General features: G+C 37.4%; 1 pseudogene; it reads left to right on the top strand.

Annotated features, from left to right (window-relative positions):
• Positions 1 to 11,946: 11,946 nt before the first annotated feature.
• LOC112405324 (WD repeat domain phosphoinositide-interacting protein 3 pseudogene) lies at positions 11,947 to 16,478 on the top strand (annotated as a pseudogene).
• Positions 16,479 to 18,796: the final 2,318 nt, after the last annotated feature.

Here is an 18,796-nt window from a genome sequence, read left to right as displayed (position 1 = left end):
GTTGAATATATGACAAATGTGTTAAAGTATGAAATTTGAAAGCCTAAAAGAACTCTAGAAAGATCCAGTCTAGAGGATGCTAAATTACATTGCTGAACATCAGAATCACCCTGGCAGATTTTTAAATTATGGATGCTGGAGTCGAAGCTGCAGAGAAATTTTGTGGATCTGAAGTAGGGTGCAGATGACTCAGTCATCAGATCCAAGCCTCTCTTTACATTTTATCAGTCTCTTCTATTATCTTCCCACAGTATTCAATTCAGGAAGCTACAGAGAGCAAGTGCATATAAATGTGATTGAATGACATCTAGTATACATTCAGAATCCATTTTTTGCTGACAGTACATCCCATGCTTGTTTTGTAAGAAGATAGACACCTAGGATATTCTTTCAGCATGTAACATTTAAGTCAGCTTCTTTGCTTTTGATGGGCATGTCTGATTCCTACCTACTGGTTCCCACCTAGGTTGCAGAGTTAGAGGGTAACCTGAATATCACCCCCTACCACCCCCACCAAGAAATAAAAATCTCTAAAAGGAGCTTCTGTTTAACCTGCTTAACTAAAAAATAATGCTCATGAATATCCTGGGATATTTCTCAACCCCTCATCCCAATAAAAAATTTTAATTTTCTAATTCAATGTAATAAATAATCTTGAGCACTACTATATGCCAGATATTCTGCTAGGTGATAGATTATGTGACCTTAATTGCACTGATGAGAGCATACAAGATCACAGCAGAAGACTGAGCTAGTTATTATCCTATCAGCATCCTTGCCCCTCACACTCAGCTTAATTATGTGCCCCTAACACGTTCAGGGATGCAACTTCAATGCCTTGGTACACTTTACTTCCAGAGCCTTTCTCTCTGTTTAAGGTTGCATTGAACAAATACCACTTTTTACTCTGCCCTCTGATTTCTGCTTCTTTTCTTTGCTCAGGACGCTTTTTCTCCCTCAGTTCTGCTTATGAAATCTAAAACACTTTTAACTAATTTCTGGATTTTTTTGTCTTTTGAAAGTAGTTACATTCAATTCTCAAATAGTTACTTAGAAGAGAATACCACCACCTCCTTTGTAAAAAGAATATGAATTAAATTTAAAGTTTCTGCCACACAGATTCAAGTAGTCATGTTGCAAACACCACTGACTAACCAAAAGCAGTCTAGTTAATTCTTAGGTGCCATACTGACTGGTTCCAGGACAAACTTGTTTTTGTTCCATACCCTTGCCATTGTTGGTGTCTTGCCTTCACTGTTGGCCAAGAGGCATCATGCTTGATCTTATGTGAATTTGGTCAGTACTGTTTACTTTGTTGTCACATCAACATAATCAATGTATTACGTGTGTTGTTGGTACCAATCATTTTGAATTTAATTGCTTTTCACGATGTCTTCAAAAAGATTGTTACAATTACCAATTAAATAAAAAGTGTATGTATGTACGATGTCCTGGACACAGAACAGCATGATATATGACTATAGTCTAAGTGTAAAAAAAAAAAAAAATCTGAAAGTATTCTTTAAATGAGTAGCAAATAAATATTCTAAATGAAAAGAAAATCATGCCATAGTTTCATTGGTAGGAGACTTTTTTTCTCTTTTAGTGGTATATAAAATGATGTGTTTCACAGTCAGTTTTTTTTTAGAGGAGGCATTGTGCCTGGCAAAACATTACATTTTCAGATTTACTTACTGCCTGACATGGCCAAGTGACTTAGTTCTACACATTGAGATATGACTACAAGTCATTGGGTTGAGATTTGGGGAAAAAAAAAAAGAGAGAGAAAAATAACTCCTTTAAATGGGCAAACTTCACTGGCAGAGGCTGTCTTCCATCCTCCTCATTGGAATGAGGACTTGACACTGGAACTTGAGGACACTTCTTAAGATCATGTGACCTGGAATACATGATAAGGATGATAGAAATATAGGGGCAACCTGAGTATTTTATGAATTTATGGGACAAAGGTACCAGCCCTGGACTTCCTACCTACAAACTCCCTGGTATATGGGAAAAATCAAATCTTGAATTTTTACTGGTTTTCAGGGATTTGTAACTCACACCTGATCACAAATTTTGTTGCTACACGTAGATTCAAATGCATAACATGAAATTTATGTTTATAACACCCCAATGAAAGCATTTCTAAATAATTCAGTAAGAATCGTTTTGCAGGATGTTTTATTTATATAAGTAATTCATATTCATTGTATTAGAATATGTAGATGAATAAAATGAAAATAAATTGTCATCATCTAAATTCCCAACATTAGATTACTAATTAACGTTTTCCAATGTAAATAATAAATATAAACAAATAAATATTAGATTCAAACTTTTACAAAGATATGTCAAAATATATATGCTGGAATCAAAGTGAAGAATTTAAGGGTGTTCATTGTACTATTGTTCCCATTTTTAAGTAGGTTTAAAATTTTTCAGGTTAGAGATTATGTATACACATGTATAGATGTATATGTATAAAACTTCTTCGTATATTTTCCAGAACATTTGGTCATCAAATACCATAGTTGGAGAAACTTTGGCACTTCCTTCAATGCTTCTTTGGGCAAACTCAGGATTCCAGCACTGAGAACCAAATATTTGAGTCTCTATTTCACTGAGCCTAGTCCCATAACTATCTTTACCCAGAGAGTTGAAGAAATTCTTTTATTTATTCCCCTTCCCCCAACCTAGAAATAATATCCCTCAAACATACACTCACTGCCCAACTTAAAAACTGAAATGAAAATTTTGACAATGCAGAGGTGTGTTATATTATAGAACTAATTAGAATCCTTTGAATTTGAAAGAAAAAGGGAACCTGCTGTATTGAAACAGAATTATCAGAAAATGCCTGCTCTGAAGCATATTCACATTTGGTAAGTGAAATGGCTTTCAATATGTTGTTCAGGAATCCCACAGCAGATCATTAATGAGCTAGTCCCCATAACTGATTACAAGTCCCTTCTAGCAAGGGATGTAATTAAAGTCTTAGATGTTTCGATTTTCATGAATAGAAGTTTGTCCTCCCTTGGTGCCTTTTATCCATGCTCAAGAGTTCTTTGCAATTATTAGCTCATTAGTCCTAGTGGATTTTTTAATTTAATTGTAAATTAGTAGACCCTACAGAGTTAAATATAAAACAAACAGAATGTTAATACCCCATTTCATGAATATATATACCAATGGCTAAACATTTATTATCTCAACATATACATTAATAATACCAGCATTGACTTCAACTCTCCTCTAAAGCACAGTTCCTTGCTTCACACATATTACTACTCTGTAGAATTTATCCCAACCTGAAAGCTCATTTATTTTCCTTTTTTTTATACACCATTCCAAAGTTTAGCTTTTTGTAGAATTTATTTTTTATTGGAGTACAGTTGCTTCACAATGTTGTGTTAGTTTCTGCTGTACAGATGCACCACATCCCACCCGTCTGGGTCATCACAGAGCACCGAGCTGAGCTCCCTGTGCTATACAGCAGGTTCGCACTAGCTAGCTATTTTACACATGGTAGTGTATTTATGTCAAACCTAATCTCTCAATTCATCCCCCTTTCCCCTTCCCTGCCCCATGTCCACACGTCCATTCTCTATGTCTGCATTTCTATTCCTGTCCTGCAAATAGGTTCTTCTGTACCATTTTTCTAGATTCCACCTATATGCATCAATATACGATATTTGTTATTCTCTTTCTGACTTACCTCACTCTGTATGACAGACTCTAGGTCCATCCACATCTCTGCAAATTTCATTTCTTTTTATGGCTGAGTAATCGACATTTCATGGCCAAGAGGTACATGAAAAGATGCTCAACATCACTAATTATTAGAGAAATGCAAATCAAACCTACAATGAGGTTGTCACCTCACATCGGCCAGAATGGCCATCATCAAAAAATCTACAAACAATAAATGCTTGTAAAAGAGGGTGTGGAGAAAAGGGAACCCTCTTGCACTGTTTGTAGAATTTCTATATATGCTCATATCACTACTTTGGTATATTAGTATAGTAAAATCTCTCTCATACTTTATGGACAAACATTTTGATCAAATACTCTGATTACTGAAATATCATTGTAACTATTTTTCAAGGATCTTACATTGTCATTGCTTCCATTAACACCTTCAACCTGGGAAGGAAATCATGGACATTTCTAGTGTTTCTAAGGGCCTGAGAAACACTTGACCTTGTGCAGAAGAGAAAATATCAGGTGTAACTGAAAGACTGAAAGAGGACAAATATTTATCACATCGATAAATAGAGAAGTGAACTCTGTTCCCCCTGAAATTGATAGAAGATAGGGAACTGTATCATTGACAGCTGAAATTTATTCTACCCAATTTCCATTCATCCTCCAACTCTAACATCCCCCTGAGACTCACCCCCTCCCTCAGTCTGTTCCAGTGCTGTCATTCAATTCCTGGTATGGCGGGCCTGCATGTGACTCAAGCCTGGCCAGAGTATTGCTTTCACTTGACCGTGGTGATTGGCGCATGTATTAGTTTCCTGGTACTGACATAGCAAAGTACCACAGACTTGGTGGCTTAAGCAATAGAAAGTTATTATCTTACAGTCTTACAGCTCCAAAATGAAGGTGTCGACAGGGTTAGTTCCTTCTGAAAGCTGTGAAGGAGAATCTGTTCCATGCCTCTCAGCTGGCTTCTGGTGTTTTGCTGGCAATCTTTGGCATTTCTTGGGTTCTTCTGCATCATCCCAATCTCTGCTTTCACGTGGCATCTTCCTTGTGTGCCAGTGTATCTGCAAATTTCCCCTTTATAGGACAATAGGACACCAGTCATTTGGATTAGGGACTTACCCTACTCCCATATGACCTCACCTTAACTAATTAAATCTGCAGTGACCCTATTTCCAAACAGGGTCGCGATCACACGTCCTGGGGGTGGGGAGGGGTTAGGACTTCAACATATGAATTTGAAGGGGACACAATTCAATCCATGAGTCCAATATAAATGCGTAAGCTAATGAGACTCAGTGAAGTGCAATAAGAATTTCACTGTGAATCCTAAGAAATACTCTCAGAGTTTTTCCTGCACAGAAGCATGAAGGGACAGGAGCTGCTGCAGTCACATTGTAGCTGCTGGGTGGGAGTGAGGTTCTGCAGAAAATGTATCTAATGTTGTAGAAGCAAAACCAAGAAATGAAGATAGAATGTCTATTTGCTTCTTGTTGAACACTGGGTAAAACCATATCTGAAGTCAAATACCCCCTTAACTGTTCAGTTTTATGAATGAAAATATTCCCCCCTTTTTGTTAAACCTGTCTTAGTATCACTTTCTTCCCATCGCCACAGAAATAGAGTCGTAATTAATATGATTAAAGAGTGGGATTAGAGATGGGATATTCATGTGAACTGCAAAAAGAAGGGTGAGGGAATGAATAATTCCTTTCTGCTTTTCTGTTTTTGTATTCTTTTAGATCAAACTCAACTTGATGAGTTCCTGCACAGTAATATGTAATGCCTTGAAAGCATAAGTGAATCTAATTATTCTGTTTCTATGAAATATTGAATCCCTTCACATAACAGCAATACAGAAAGGCACAATTTCCTGTAACAACAAATCTCCCAGCAAAGAATCAAGGTACATGTTCCCAGATCCTGGGTCCATGCCTTGCTGGGAATAAAGAGACAATCAAGCTGAGGGCAAGAGGATTAGCACAGATCACAGATCAAATGCAGACAGTCAATGACATTGAAAAGTGGTCTTCTATCAGAGACAATGTCCAAACAGTGGAATTAGAAAGTTCGTGGGGGTGGGATGGGAACCTGACTTTCTAAGTGCGTAGTGGTGATGATGGCATGTCAGGCAAAGTCGCATCATCTCTTAGAAATATTTAGGAGCAGGGACGAAGGGGAGCAAGGCCTATCTTCCAGAAGCACGGCAGACAATAACAAGTCAGGCACATGTGCTGTGTCGGGTTCTTCCACATGTATCATTCACCATGAATCTTCAAAATACTTTAAGCACTCCACCACTTACTTTACTTGTATGCCCTAGGAACCCAAGGAGCCTGGCTTCAGAGCACCAGTAGTCTTCTTATTGTCTCTAGTGGTGTTTGATAGTGAGGTAATTCTAGTCAGGGAGGAGACTTATGCCAAAATTATCATGGAGGTGCCTGGTACCCTAACTATAATTTCCATATCTTGTTCGTTTTCTAAGGGTGTACCAAACACTTGAAGCTAAATTAGCTTCTCACTGGTTACAGGTGAAATACAAAGCAACGCTCAATAGCAACAGAAAGGAGAAAGCTTGAATGGGGGGTAAGAAATTAACAGTATAAGGAGCAAGGGAGATGACACTGTACAGAGAGTGCCAATGTAACGGTATGTAAGCAGCATAACTTCATGCTGTTTTTGGTAATTTGGAGAACTCTGGAACTATTTCAATGCATAAATAAGGGTACTCAGCCTTGGAACCTCACACCTCTAAGCTGCAGGCTCACGGCAGAACAGTAGCCTCCCGATACATGCATGACTGTATAGGACGACTTCTGTGCCTCGTCCTGGTCTTCTTGGCCCAAGTTTTAAGCCAGCTGTTGTTGTAACAACCAGCTTCACACACATATGGGATCTGAGAGCGCCTCAGCTTTGCCTGTCTGCGTGCCTTCTGTTCTGTGCTCCAGGTCTTCTCTGACATTGTGGTATGGGATACTTGTAGCAAGTGGGTGGCACTCACACTTGTGCAGACTGGAATGCCATAGAATAAGCATCTGATGGGGCAGTCCTTGACTACTGGGAGATGGGAGCTGGTACATGAATGGCTTTCTCTTTTTTCCTTCCAATGAGCAATTTGGAGGCACATTCTACATTGCTCCTCAGAAGATTCCAACATAATCTAGCCCCAGTGCCCACAGCTGTGACCAACTCAAGAACACCCCTTGTACTGTTCCCTGGCATTACACCTCACCCTCTGCCACCACCAATTACCTGCATTCAAGTTCTTATCTCAGACTCTAATTTCTGGGTGGAACCCACACTACCAAAATGACCTTCTGGGTTCGCTGTATGTTTTACAGCTAGAATCCCATTGTGGTTCAAGGGACTTAACACTTATAAATTCCTAAATCTTTTTACAGTAGAGGACGCAAAAAAGAGTTGCTGATGTGCGAGAAGCAACAGACCACAAATCAAAGCTGGCAATTGAGAGTATCAAGCGTTGTGATTTAGGTTCATATTTTAAATCTTCACTGTTTTCTCTATAATGTAGGTCCTGATCAGAAGCCACCCGGTTCTGAACTGGTATCATGGTTGCAATAGCTGTGGATGGTAAAAGTTCCTGTCTTTGCCTTTTCCACAGGGGCCTCCAGGGTGAACTTTGTGAACTACATGTTAAGTCAGACCAATTCAAATTCTCTAAATTTGGTACTCGGCTTCACGTTTATGTAGATTTGCTTTTTGGAGTATGTGGAAGAATGAGAGTGGGGATAGCAAGTGATGGTAGGAAGTACGTAACTATCTAAAATATTTTATTCCTAAACTTGATTACACATAAAAATAACCTGGAGAAAAATTTTTTGAAAATATGAATTCTTGAGCTCCACCCCAAAGGTCCTGACTCCATTGATCTAGACAGAGATCCTGAGATCTATATTCTTAAAAGCTTCCTAAGAGATTCTGATAAATGGCCAAATTAGGGAAATAGTGATCTAAATAATTCATGAAGGATTTTAAGAGAATTTGTTACCTAAAACTATAAATTTTTCTACCACAGGGCTGGAAGCTTAGGCATTTTCTAAATCACATTTCCTTACTCTTTAATGAGAAAAAGTATTAACTTCTTGATTTGGGAAGAGGAGTTTAGAATTTAATTTTCAAAATAAAAGGTCTAATTTCATATGTTTTGACCTTTCTGAAAATTTACACTTAGAGGTAATTTTTTACATACTTTCATTTAGAGGCATCTATAGACAAGCTTAGTTTCAAAGAAATTATGTATAGGTGTAACCACATAATAGAAAGTGTACACATTTAGTTATAATACTTCATCAACTAATTAGCATTAACTAACTATACAATTAAGATTTTGATTGAAAAAGGCAATTAAATTGAATATAATGTCAAAACAGAAATGCACCTGAAATTGGTGCAAACTGCAAATTATAGTACATATGTTTCACCTTCACCTTCTTTTTGTTGCAATTCATGGGGATACCAATTATACTTAGACATATACGTGGACTTATAGAAATCGTCCTGTATCTTGAGACTGCTGAGTATGTGCTGAACCATTGATATAATTTATGAAACCATCTAATCTGAACTGCCTGAATGAGAAATTTGGATATCTCACTTGGCTATTATCTGATATTCAGAAAGTCTCAATAGAATATATTTAAAAAGATGTGAATATTTGACTAGTATTAAACTGCAATAAACTATAATAAGAGTCTTTGAGAAATTGGAGTCAAGCTAGCAGTTTAATAAGAAATTTACTTTTCTGAAAGCCAACTTTATGCTGAGTCTGATTTAAACCTTTGGATCCCTCTAAGAGCAGTGCTTCAAGTTCAGTCTCTTTTATCTAATCTTATTTTGCCTGTGATTGCTGCTTTTACATCTGAGAATCCCTTATTACGAGTCTTAGAAATAGAACATTTGATTATGAGTCATTAGTGGAGTTTAGGGCCCTCAAGGGAGTAGACAGTCTTGGATTTTGAGGTGCAGAAGCAAAGCATGGTCCAGAAAGCTTCTGTACTAATCATAGGGCATGTTGTAGGATACTCTAATACTGGTGTAAAATAAAAGAAAAGGAGAAATAAAATCCATAGTAAAAGTGCCTCTGAAACAAAGGATGAATGATGACCATGCATTTTGGCCACTGTGGAAAAAGCAGGATTTTTGACAAGCCTTTATTCTACCCTCCTTATTTTTATTTCCTTTTCCTTCTTTTCTCCTCCACCTCCTCTGCTTCCTGCTCCTCTTCATTCTTCATCTTTGTCTTCTTCTCCTTTGAATTAAGGGGAGGAAGGGGGTTTTCTATGCTTTGTACAGTGGGTCACTTTGGAATGCACCTAAATTAGAAATTTGTCTTTCATTTTTCTTTGCAAGCTGCTTATGCTATTGTGTCTAGACTCTAGATCATACTGCCAGTGAGAGCCAATTAAGAACATCTATGTTAATATCAAGGCCACCAAGTGCATGATTTTCAGATTATGCTTATGCTTTAGCCATACATAGAACTCTACAAACAGTGGTGAGCTGGTCAGACAAGCCCCTGGGGCTGGGGGTGAGGCTTCTGATTTAAGGTATGGGCTGATTTCTGTGGTTTAAAGTACTCTCACAGTAGCTGATTTCAAGATATCAGCATGATGAATTGAATTTAGAGTTAGGGAAGAGAGCCACTTTGCACTCTGCTTGTTTTGTGAATCAGCTGTATCTTTTCTAAAGCCCAGAGTGAACTACTAGGTGATTGATGTGGGACAATTTAAGTTTAAATGTAAAGAGCATGTGTCACTATAGGAAAGAAAAGGGAAATTCTAATGTAAAAATTGCTTGGGAAGCTTTTTATGAGAGTTAACTAAAACTGGGGGAGCTATAATAAGCTCCCTACTGAAAGAGCAGGGAAACTGGACTCAAATTTCCTGGGACTGTTATTTCTGGTCTCCAAGATTAGGCACTATCAGTGCCTTCTATCAACCAGTGTTCCTTTATGTATAACCAGTAGTTACCTGCTACATCATTTACTGTAGAATATTTTGCCACCTTCTTTCTTCATGTTAAGGATTTATCTAGCTTTGGATGCCATCTGACTTATTGAGGAATAAATAGGGAGGTCTCCAGGTAATACATCAGTACCCAGATGTTCAGAGAGTTCATATCCATCTGGAAATATTTGAATGCTCAGCTCAGTAAAAGTTGCCTAAGATTTTCCAAGCCCAATAGCTGTCTATTTTCTCTACATTATACCAGACTTGAAGGGGCTGCAGCTTCTAAAGTGGGACAGGGGAATGGGAAGCGTTCCCATTAGAATTAGAATCACAAAAATTTGGTCAAACTCATTTGTGATCACAAGTTAGGTTTTCTATTTAAGAAGTTGATAATATCGATTATTTAGTCATAAACTCTTTTATATGAATATCCATTAGATGGATACCTTCATGAGAGCTAAAAGTAAGTTTTTTTCACCTAAACTTATGCTGCCCCTTATCACTGTTTCCCCTAGATATGATTCATTATATCATAGGACAATGGAAAATAGAATGCAACGCCTCTTAACTATTTAAATGTGTCATGAGACCAAAAGCATATTTTAGGTGATTTGAAGTCGATTCATAATCTGAACAAAATCAATTAGTGCTGTGTTGATTTTAGTATCAGAAATCTTTTGGTTCAATGATGTTTCTAATTACTCAGCCATAAAAAGAAACGAAGTTGAACTATTTGTAGTGAGGTGGATGGATCTAGAGTCTGTCATACAGAGTGAAGTAAGTAAGAAAGAGAAAAACAAATACCGTATGCTAACACATATATATGGAATAAAAAAAAATGGTTCTGATGAACCTAGGGGCAGGACAGGAATAAAGACGCAGAGGTAGAGAATGGACTTGAGGACATGGGGAGGGGAAAGGGTAAGCTGGGATGAAGTGAGAGAGTAGCACTGACATATATACACTATCAAATGTAAAATAGATAACTAGTGGGAAGCAGCTGCATCGCATGGGGAGATCAGCTCAGTGCTTTGTGACCACCTAGAGGGGTGGGACAGGGAGGGTGGGAGGGAGACGCAAGAGGGAGGTGATATGGGCATATTTGTATACATATAGCTGATTCACTTTGTTATATAGCAGAAACTAACACACCATTGTAAAACAATTATACTCCAATAAAGATGTTAAAAAAAAAGCCTGTATAGTAACATGAAAATATGTGTGTTAGAATATTATAAAAAATTATAAGAATCCAAATTATATGTAATTATTCACAGACCTATGCATAGACTGTAGAAAATACACTGTATTATTAATATATAGCAAAACTATGGATAGTTAATATTATTTTTTATTTTCTAAATTGTACATAATAGCAGTACATTACATAAAAATTTTAAAATAAATTTATAAATAATCACTCAGTTCATAATTAAAACAATTACCAAAAGAAAATCAAAATCTTTAAAAATTTTGGCTTTATCTCTATATGGGAAGAGTATCTTAATTTCTTTTTATGCTCGCTAACTTTCAAATCCTAGATCAAGAATTTAAAGCCTGCCTTTAAAATTTCTCACAAAGATTTATAGAGTTTTAGAAGTGAACAGACACTACTCCCTGTGATTTTTATTCATCTTCCAAATTGAAACCTTCCAAACCTTTTTCGTCCGTGAGTCAAAGTTTCTAATGACTTAATTTTTCAGGAAAAGTAGGGCAAAGTTTGATGGTCAAAGGACATCTTCAGAAATCAAATGAGGTCAGAGATCACTGAGCAGATCCATACCATCTGGGAGGGCAGAGCCAACAGAGATGGTTAAATCTTGAAAACACAATTTACCAGAGGCTTTGAAAGTTCTCTGAGGGTCTCTTATTGCTTTAGGCATTTCAATTTTAATTTTATCCCAGGTTAAATGAAGTTATTGTTATTTTAAATTATAAAATATGTGCTTGTTTTGGAGGATACAAAATATGGGAAGAGAGGAAGATGAATAAAGACAACATTCTTGCCCCATGAAGGCAAAAATGGCTAACATTTGGTTGTGTTTCCTTTCAGTATTTTTCCATGAATATTTTTGCTCAAGGGTAATATAAAAATATTACCATATGCACAATTTAAGTTCCTATTTGGCTTCTTAACAGCCTAACATAAGAATCGTTCCACATTACTTCTGGAAACACTAAATAAGTTTAAATTGTTGGATCAAAAATAGGAAATTACACAGTAGAGTAAGGTGGGGACTGAGAGTCATGGGGTTCAATCCCCAACATGTCCGTGTTTGGAAGTACAAATATGGTACCAGTTTCTGTGGCTGGCAGGGAGGATAGAACAGGTGGACCAGAATGAGTTGGTACAAACAAATCACCTAATAAGGTGTTAAAATACAGGTTTCCTAACTCTAGATACAAATATTCTGATTCAGCAACCTTAAGGTAAGACTCAGGGGTCCGCATTTTTAATAAGGACCTTGGGTGATTGTATTGCAGGAGATTCTGGGACCACCCATTGAAAATCAATGGATTAGATCACATTTTGTTTTCAAAAATTGTTATGGAGGAGTTGGAAAAGTCCATAGACAATAGAGGACATGTAGGAAAAATACTAAAGTTACCAGCACTGCCTCTCTTGAGTCCAGGAAACCCAGAATAAGTAGCTCCCTAGGCGTAGCTGGTCAAAGGGCTACAGCCACACTCCTCAAGGCCCACAGTCTTTTCCCAGCTGTGTCAAGCATTCTTTACTTTCATAGCATCCTTGCTTTTCCTGTCTCTTCCCTTCATGAATGCTTCCCGTGACCTTTCAAGTCTCAAGTTTAGTTAATGGTAGAGTTCATACTGGAATGTAGGTCTCTTGACTCTTTTCCAGGGATGTTCCTGCTTGCACCATCCTTCAAATCCTAAATTTCAGGGTTCCCAAGCAATATCTCTTTCAGGAAGCCTTTCCCAGTTCTTCAGTCTTTTCTGTGTTTCTACAGTAACTCCCCACACTCCTGTGAGCTTACTTCTTTCATTATGTTTATAATACAATTAGTTCACTTACCATCCTTCCCTACTAGACTGAGTTATCCTAGTGCCAAGCATAGTCCTTGGCACAGAATATATACACAATAATGTTTAATTAACAAATTTTAAGGCATTTATGGTTAAAAGGACATAGCAAATCTACATGGTATGTTTTCCTCTCCTTGGTTAAGCTCTGTGTTTTTTCAGTTGCCAGTATTTTGAAGTTTCATCTCTTGTTTAGGCAGCATTTATAGTAATTCATCTTTTCTGAAATAGGAGGAGTGTATCATTTCATTCTATTATACATACATCTTGAGGTAGGATTTCTTTTTAAATTTATTTATTTCAACTGGTTGGCCTGATTTCCATCAGAGGTTTCATTTTAAGTTGTTATTTTATCCTCTGATCAGAATTACTACTCTGTAAAGGAAAGGAATAAAGTGTTCAAAGAAGATAGTTATGTCTATTGGCACGATATTAAAATGCAAATGCAAAGCAAACTGGAAGAAGTCAAGCTGCCAAATAATCTGGATCATTTCTGAGTCCAGGAGAAAAATTCAAATTACTCCTTTTCTCTATAGCAAGCCATTGCAAGCCTCTACATGCTTATTCTTTGAAAGAAAAACAAAACTAGCTACAGAAGTGAACCGGAGGGTATTCATTCTTCATGCTAGGTTACCCAATAAGAGCACCCACTGACACTTTCTAACATATTTTCAAAAATAAACTTTTATTTGAAAATATATTTATAATGCAAATTATTTCTGAATCATTTTGGGTTTCAAGGAAACCCCAGCCCCACCTTCTTAGCCCCCAAACTGTCTCCAGATACCTTTCACACCTGTCAATAGACCTAAATATTGACCCTGTTTTGTTTACCTGTTGGTAGTCATTACCTTTGGGGATTCCCTTCACCTAAGACTCTCTGAGAGTTGTACAGAATCCGTCCAGCTCCTTGCTTTCTTGTAAAACTTGGACATAAGGCTTCATAATTGAAGAATTTCCTTGCTAACCCTCATCTCAATATGTTGTCTGACTCTCTATTACCTCTCTAATTTTATCCCTTCCATTCTGCCTTTGCCTTACTCCGTTCTAGCTTCTTTGATCTCCTTGATGGTCCAAAGCCACCGAACACTCCTGACCCAGGGCCATCATCCTGTCATCTTTGCTTGCAATGCTACTCCTTTTCCCCTGGAACTCAGCTTAGCCTACCTCCTCACTTCCTTTGGGGTCTTTATTCAAATGTCGGCTACGCAAAGAGGCTGCATTCTCTATTTATTCATTCTGCTTCATTATTTTTTTTCACAGCATTTATCACTCATTGACACGTTTGGCTGTTTAAAGTCAATTACTGTGAACCTGACTATGCTAACATGAGAACAACGACTGTTTTCTTTATGGCTCATGCGCCAGCACCTAAAAAAAGTGCCTGGCACATAATAGGTGCTTAAAAATATTTATTAAATAAATGAGTGATTACTATGGGGAAATAGTGAGGCAGTTTTTGAAAAGGATAAGTGACAGAAGTTCTGAGGTTTTAAAAGAGCATTTAAAATAAAGTTCCTGATCTTCATACCTTAACTCCTTTGGAGACAGTTATTAGAACTAGTGATGTTTATAGGCTCAGTTTTCATTTCTGAGAGGAATCCCATCATTGCTGTCTCCTTTTTCACACCCTTGACTTTAAAACAGAACTCCATTTTCTGTAGGAATGCAGGTTTGTGTCAAAAAATTATATATAAAAATGGCATCATAAGTACATTCTGTTCTTTCTTTTTTGTTTTTTTTTTAGGGTCTAGAATTTATTCCTTGTCCTTGTTTTCTCCAGTCTTATAAATCTCTTTTCTTGGTTGTCATAAACGATCATATTTTACAATAAAAGTAAATATATGAAATTTAAAAGTAGTACATTACAAACTATTTGGAAAATAGGAAAGAGAAGAAAAATCACTCTTAATTCTACTGTACCACAACAGCTATTGGTTATATTTTGATGATTCCCTTCTAGACTTTTTTCTACCCATATATATTTTTTTGAATTTTATTTATTTTTTATATAGCAGGTTCTTATTAGTTATCCATTTTATGCATATTAGTGTATTTATGTCAATCGCAATCTCCCACTTCATCATACCACCACCGCCCCACCACTTTTCCCCACATTCTGTTTTATAACTTCATGTTACATAAGACTAATACAAGAGTACCCATTTCTGTCAAAAAATAACCTTCACAGTGTAGCTTTGAAGGATAAAATAATTCTCTTGATAAATCCCCAATAATGAGACATTTAAGTTATGTCTAATTATTTTTTAGTTTCCTAAGCTATACTGAGATATTCATTTGTGTGGAGAAATCTGTAAATTCATCCACAGATACTTCTATTGGCTAACTTCTAGATGTAGAATTGTAATCTCAAAAAGCATGGCTATTTTTAAAGCTTTAGAAGTACACTCACAAATTCCCTTCCAGAAAGACTGTAGCAATTTACCAGCAGTGCAAGAGAGTGACTATTTATGGTGTCTGTGTTAGTTAGGGTTCTCCAGAGAAACAGAGCTAATAGGATATAAAAGGAGATTTATTATGAGAAATTGACTCGCACAATTATGGAGACTGAGAAGTCCCACAACCTGCTATGTATAAACTGGAAACCCAGGAAAGCCGGTGATGGGATTCCCTCTGAATCGAAGGCCTGAGAATGCAGGGAGCTCATGACGTAAATCCCAATTTGAGGGCAGAAAAAGAGATGAAATATCCCATCACAAACAATAGGCAGAAAAGGGGGCAAATTCCTCCTTCTTCAGCCTTTTTGTTCTATTCAGGCCCTCACCGGATTAGGTGATGCCCACCCACATTAGGTAGGGCAATCTAATAAGTCAACGATTCAGACGCTAATTTTGTCCAGAAACACTCACAGACACACCCAAATATAATGTTTAATCAAATATCTTGGCATCCCCTGATCCAGACAGGTTGACATATAAACTTAACTATCACAGATCCACCCCTTGTCAACTTGGCACTCATATCCATCTCTTTAAGCCATACTTAATTTCCATATAAAAACAGTAACAAGGTTATAATTCCACCTAACATGGTACAACTTGCATGCAACTGAAAGCCTAACCCTTTTGCCAGAAGAGGAGCTCTTGAAAAAGAACACACTCATTAACCTAGACTTTTCCACAGAATTCAAGGAAGCCAAATTGAGGTGAGACAGAATTGTCCCTTTGGACCTCGTGATTAAGGTGTTTACATGCGCACACAACCCCTGCCAGTTAGTTGCATGTCTTTAAAACCTACTATAAATCTAAAGGCCTTTGTGTCTTGTGTCCCAGTAGTAACAATCCCTTCTTGGACTTCCCAGACACGTACGTGAGTCAGGTGCAGCTTGTGGACCTGGCCAGCACCGGGATGCTGCCAGTGGACATCCCCGTATAGGAAGGTATCCGGAGCTGCACTGCTCTCGACCTGTAGGGAAAAAGAATTGCAATCTGAAAAAGGGACTCATGAGAATATTTGCTGCTTCTATCGGGGCATTGAATCCAGGAACTATGAAGAACATCTCAAGCAGTAAATATTTATCATAGCATACTTCCCTCATCTGTGTATCTAGTGACCATGGCACAGTGTACATTTTTGCTGCCAAAGATCCAAAAGAATAAACAGTCTAGTTTGGCATCAGCCAGTTTTCTTCCAAAATACTTCATTTCCAAATGGAGTTTTCCCAAATTTCAGGTTCCCTCAGCTGATCACCCCATTGAAGTGCTGTGTGTGTCTCTCAGACCCCTCTGGGGCTAACGCTGGCACACTGTGGACCTGTGGGTAAAAGGCAGGAAGGGATTGCCCCGATGACCTTTGGCCTCAAAGCCATATGAAGTCTTTTCCTTTCCTAAGGAAGGCTTTCCATTTATTAAGAGAATAATTACCAGGGCATAAGTAGATACTTAAGTGGCTTTGAACAACTTGTACCTGACTGTTGGTTTGTTATCTTATCACAGTTCAACTGTGAAATTTAGCTCTAGCAGTTCCACTGCATCCTTTACATTTAAAATTTGAGGGGACTCCATATAAACTTAGGAACTGGGTTGAGAAAAGGGTGAACAAATTGAAATTTGTTTTTGGCAACAGATTCCCTCCTTTTTACTGGGCCTACAGTGAAGAAATGAGCATATTGGCAAATGTTAGTTCTTACAGTGTAACAAGATTTAAATAGGATAATAATACCAGCAGCTCACCTTAGAAATGGAGAAAAATTCCTTCTCCAGTCTGAACATGAAGAAAAAAGACACAATTATGCTAGAAAACACAATGTGAACATTTCCCCTTGTGTAAATTAAATGTTGGGATTTTTCCGTGCCTGTAACATTGTTTGGTTATGTGTGCACACATGCTGCATGCCACCGTCCCCTGTTTCTGTGTTGGAGTTGTTACAATCGACGCAAAACACCAGACCCCCAACAGTGAGAGCCCAAGCATGTTGTAGTGTCACTGTGGGGAGTAGCCATCCTTCCTAGGGGGCTTGACTGGGTCTCTTAAACAGGAAGAGTCAGCTTTATTCAGGGTTAATAGTCAATTCTCTGTTATGTGTAGGGATCAAAGCAATGCATAGACTTTAAAAATTAGTCATTTAATTTAGAGTATATGAAGGAAAATATTCTACACCTCTTTCAACAAAGTGATACAGGAGAAAGTGTCCTCTGGTGATTTCTGTCGGTGTTGAGAATAATGCTTTAGTCTGTCATTTCTACTTATGTTTCCCGACATCTTTTTCTCTCCCCAACGTTTTTAAGAGCTACACACTAATATTTTGAAAATGAAAGGCACATCACTTTTTTTTAACATTGGGTAACTACAATAAGTTATGGGCTCTATATTGTTAAGTACTATTTGAAGCATATATTTAGTTTTCTTAAATTCTTGATAAAGAAATTTAATTTTGTGTTTTTGATTTCAGGTTGCAAATATTTAGAATCAGTATAGCAGCAAATTCTCAGTTTTGCAACAAACATGACAAAGAGACTAAGGCATGAACATAATATGGTAATTATGCACTTCGTGGTCTTGATCTTAACCCAGGTGTCCTTAATAGGCTCCCACTGGCAGCATGATATAGAGTCCAGATCAACAGCTTAACCAGCTTGCTAAAAAAAAAAAAGAAAGCCCAGACTTCCCCATTAGGGGCATTCCTGAGCATCCTAAAGCATCTATAATACAAAGAAAATTCCCTTCCTCCCTTAATTCAAAAGAAGGAAATTGGGCTTCCCTGGTGGCGCAGTGGTAGAGAGTCCGCCTGCCGATGCAGGGAACACGGGTTCGTGCCCGGTCCGGGAAGATCCCACATGCCGCGGAGCGGCTGGGCCCGTGAGCCATGGCCGCTGAGCCTGCGCGTCCAGAGCCTGTGCTCCGCAACGGGAGAGGCCACAACAGTGAAAGGCCCGCGTACCGCAAAAAAAAAAAAAAAAAAAAAAAAAAAAAAGAAGGAGATGAAGAAGACCAATACCCCAGTAGAAAACTGGTAATAAGACATAGAAAAGCAATTCACAGAATATGGTTGTCCAATAAGTATTATGAAACAAGCCTCACTTCACATATAATAAGGAAAAATAATTATTAATTATATATTATGGTTTGCCTGTGAAGCTGTGCACTTCTTAGTGCACCTACAAATTAGTAAAAACTGCGCAAAAAGCAGTTTGGCAATAAGTGGCAAAAACTTTAAAAGTGTAACTTATACTTTGACCCAACATTTCTATTCTAGGATTCTGCCCTTAGAAAGTCACCAGAGCTGTGGAGATGTGAAAAGTGATTCATGTACAAGAATGAACATTGCAGAGTTCTTAAACTATAGAAAATTAGAAGCAATGTTAATGCCCACTTGTAAGTTAATGCATAATTTATGAAATAACCTTATAGTGCAATATTATACAGCTATTAAAATATTGTTTTCAGAGGACATTGAATATTATAGGAAAACACTTATGGCATAATTTAAATGAATAGAAATAAGTGATAAACATATATATGTGTGTATGAAAGGAGTGTGTGAAATATTTATGATAGTTATTTCTAGGTCTTACCTTTATGAATAATTTTTATTTTCTCCTTTATACTTTGTC

The sequence above is a fragment of the Neophocaena asiaeorientalis genome, unplaced genomic scaffold, assembly GCF_003031525.2.
Source record: "Neophocaena asiaeorientalis asiaeorientalis breed wild unplaced genomic scaffold, Neophocaena_asiaeorientalis_V1.1 scaffold342, whole genome shotgun sequence".
In the NCBI taxonomy this organism is placed as follows: Eukaryota; Metazoa; Chordata; class Mammalia; order Artiodactyla; family Phocoenidae; genus Neophocaena; species Neophocaena asiaeorientalis.
The sequence above is the reverse complement of the archived record's forward strand: the minus strand, read 5'-3'. Positions and strand labels throughout refer to the sequence as shown.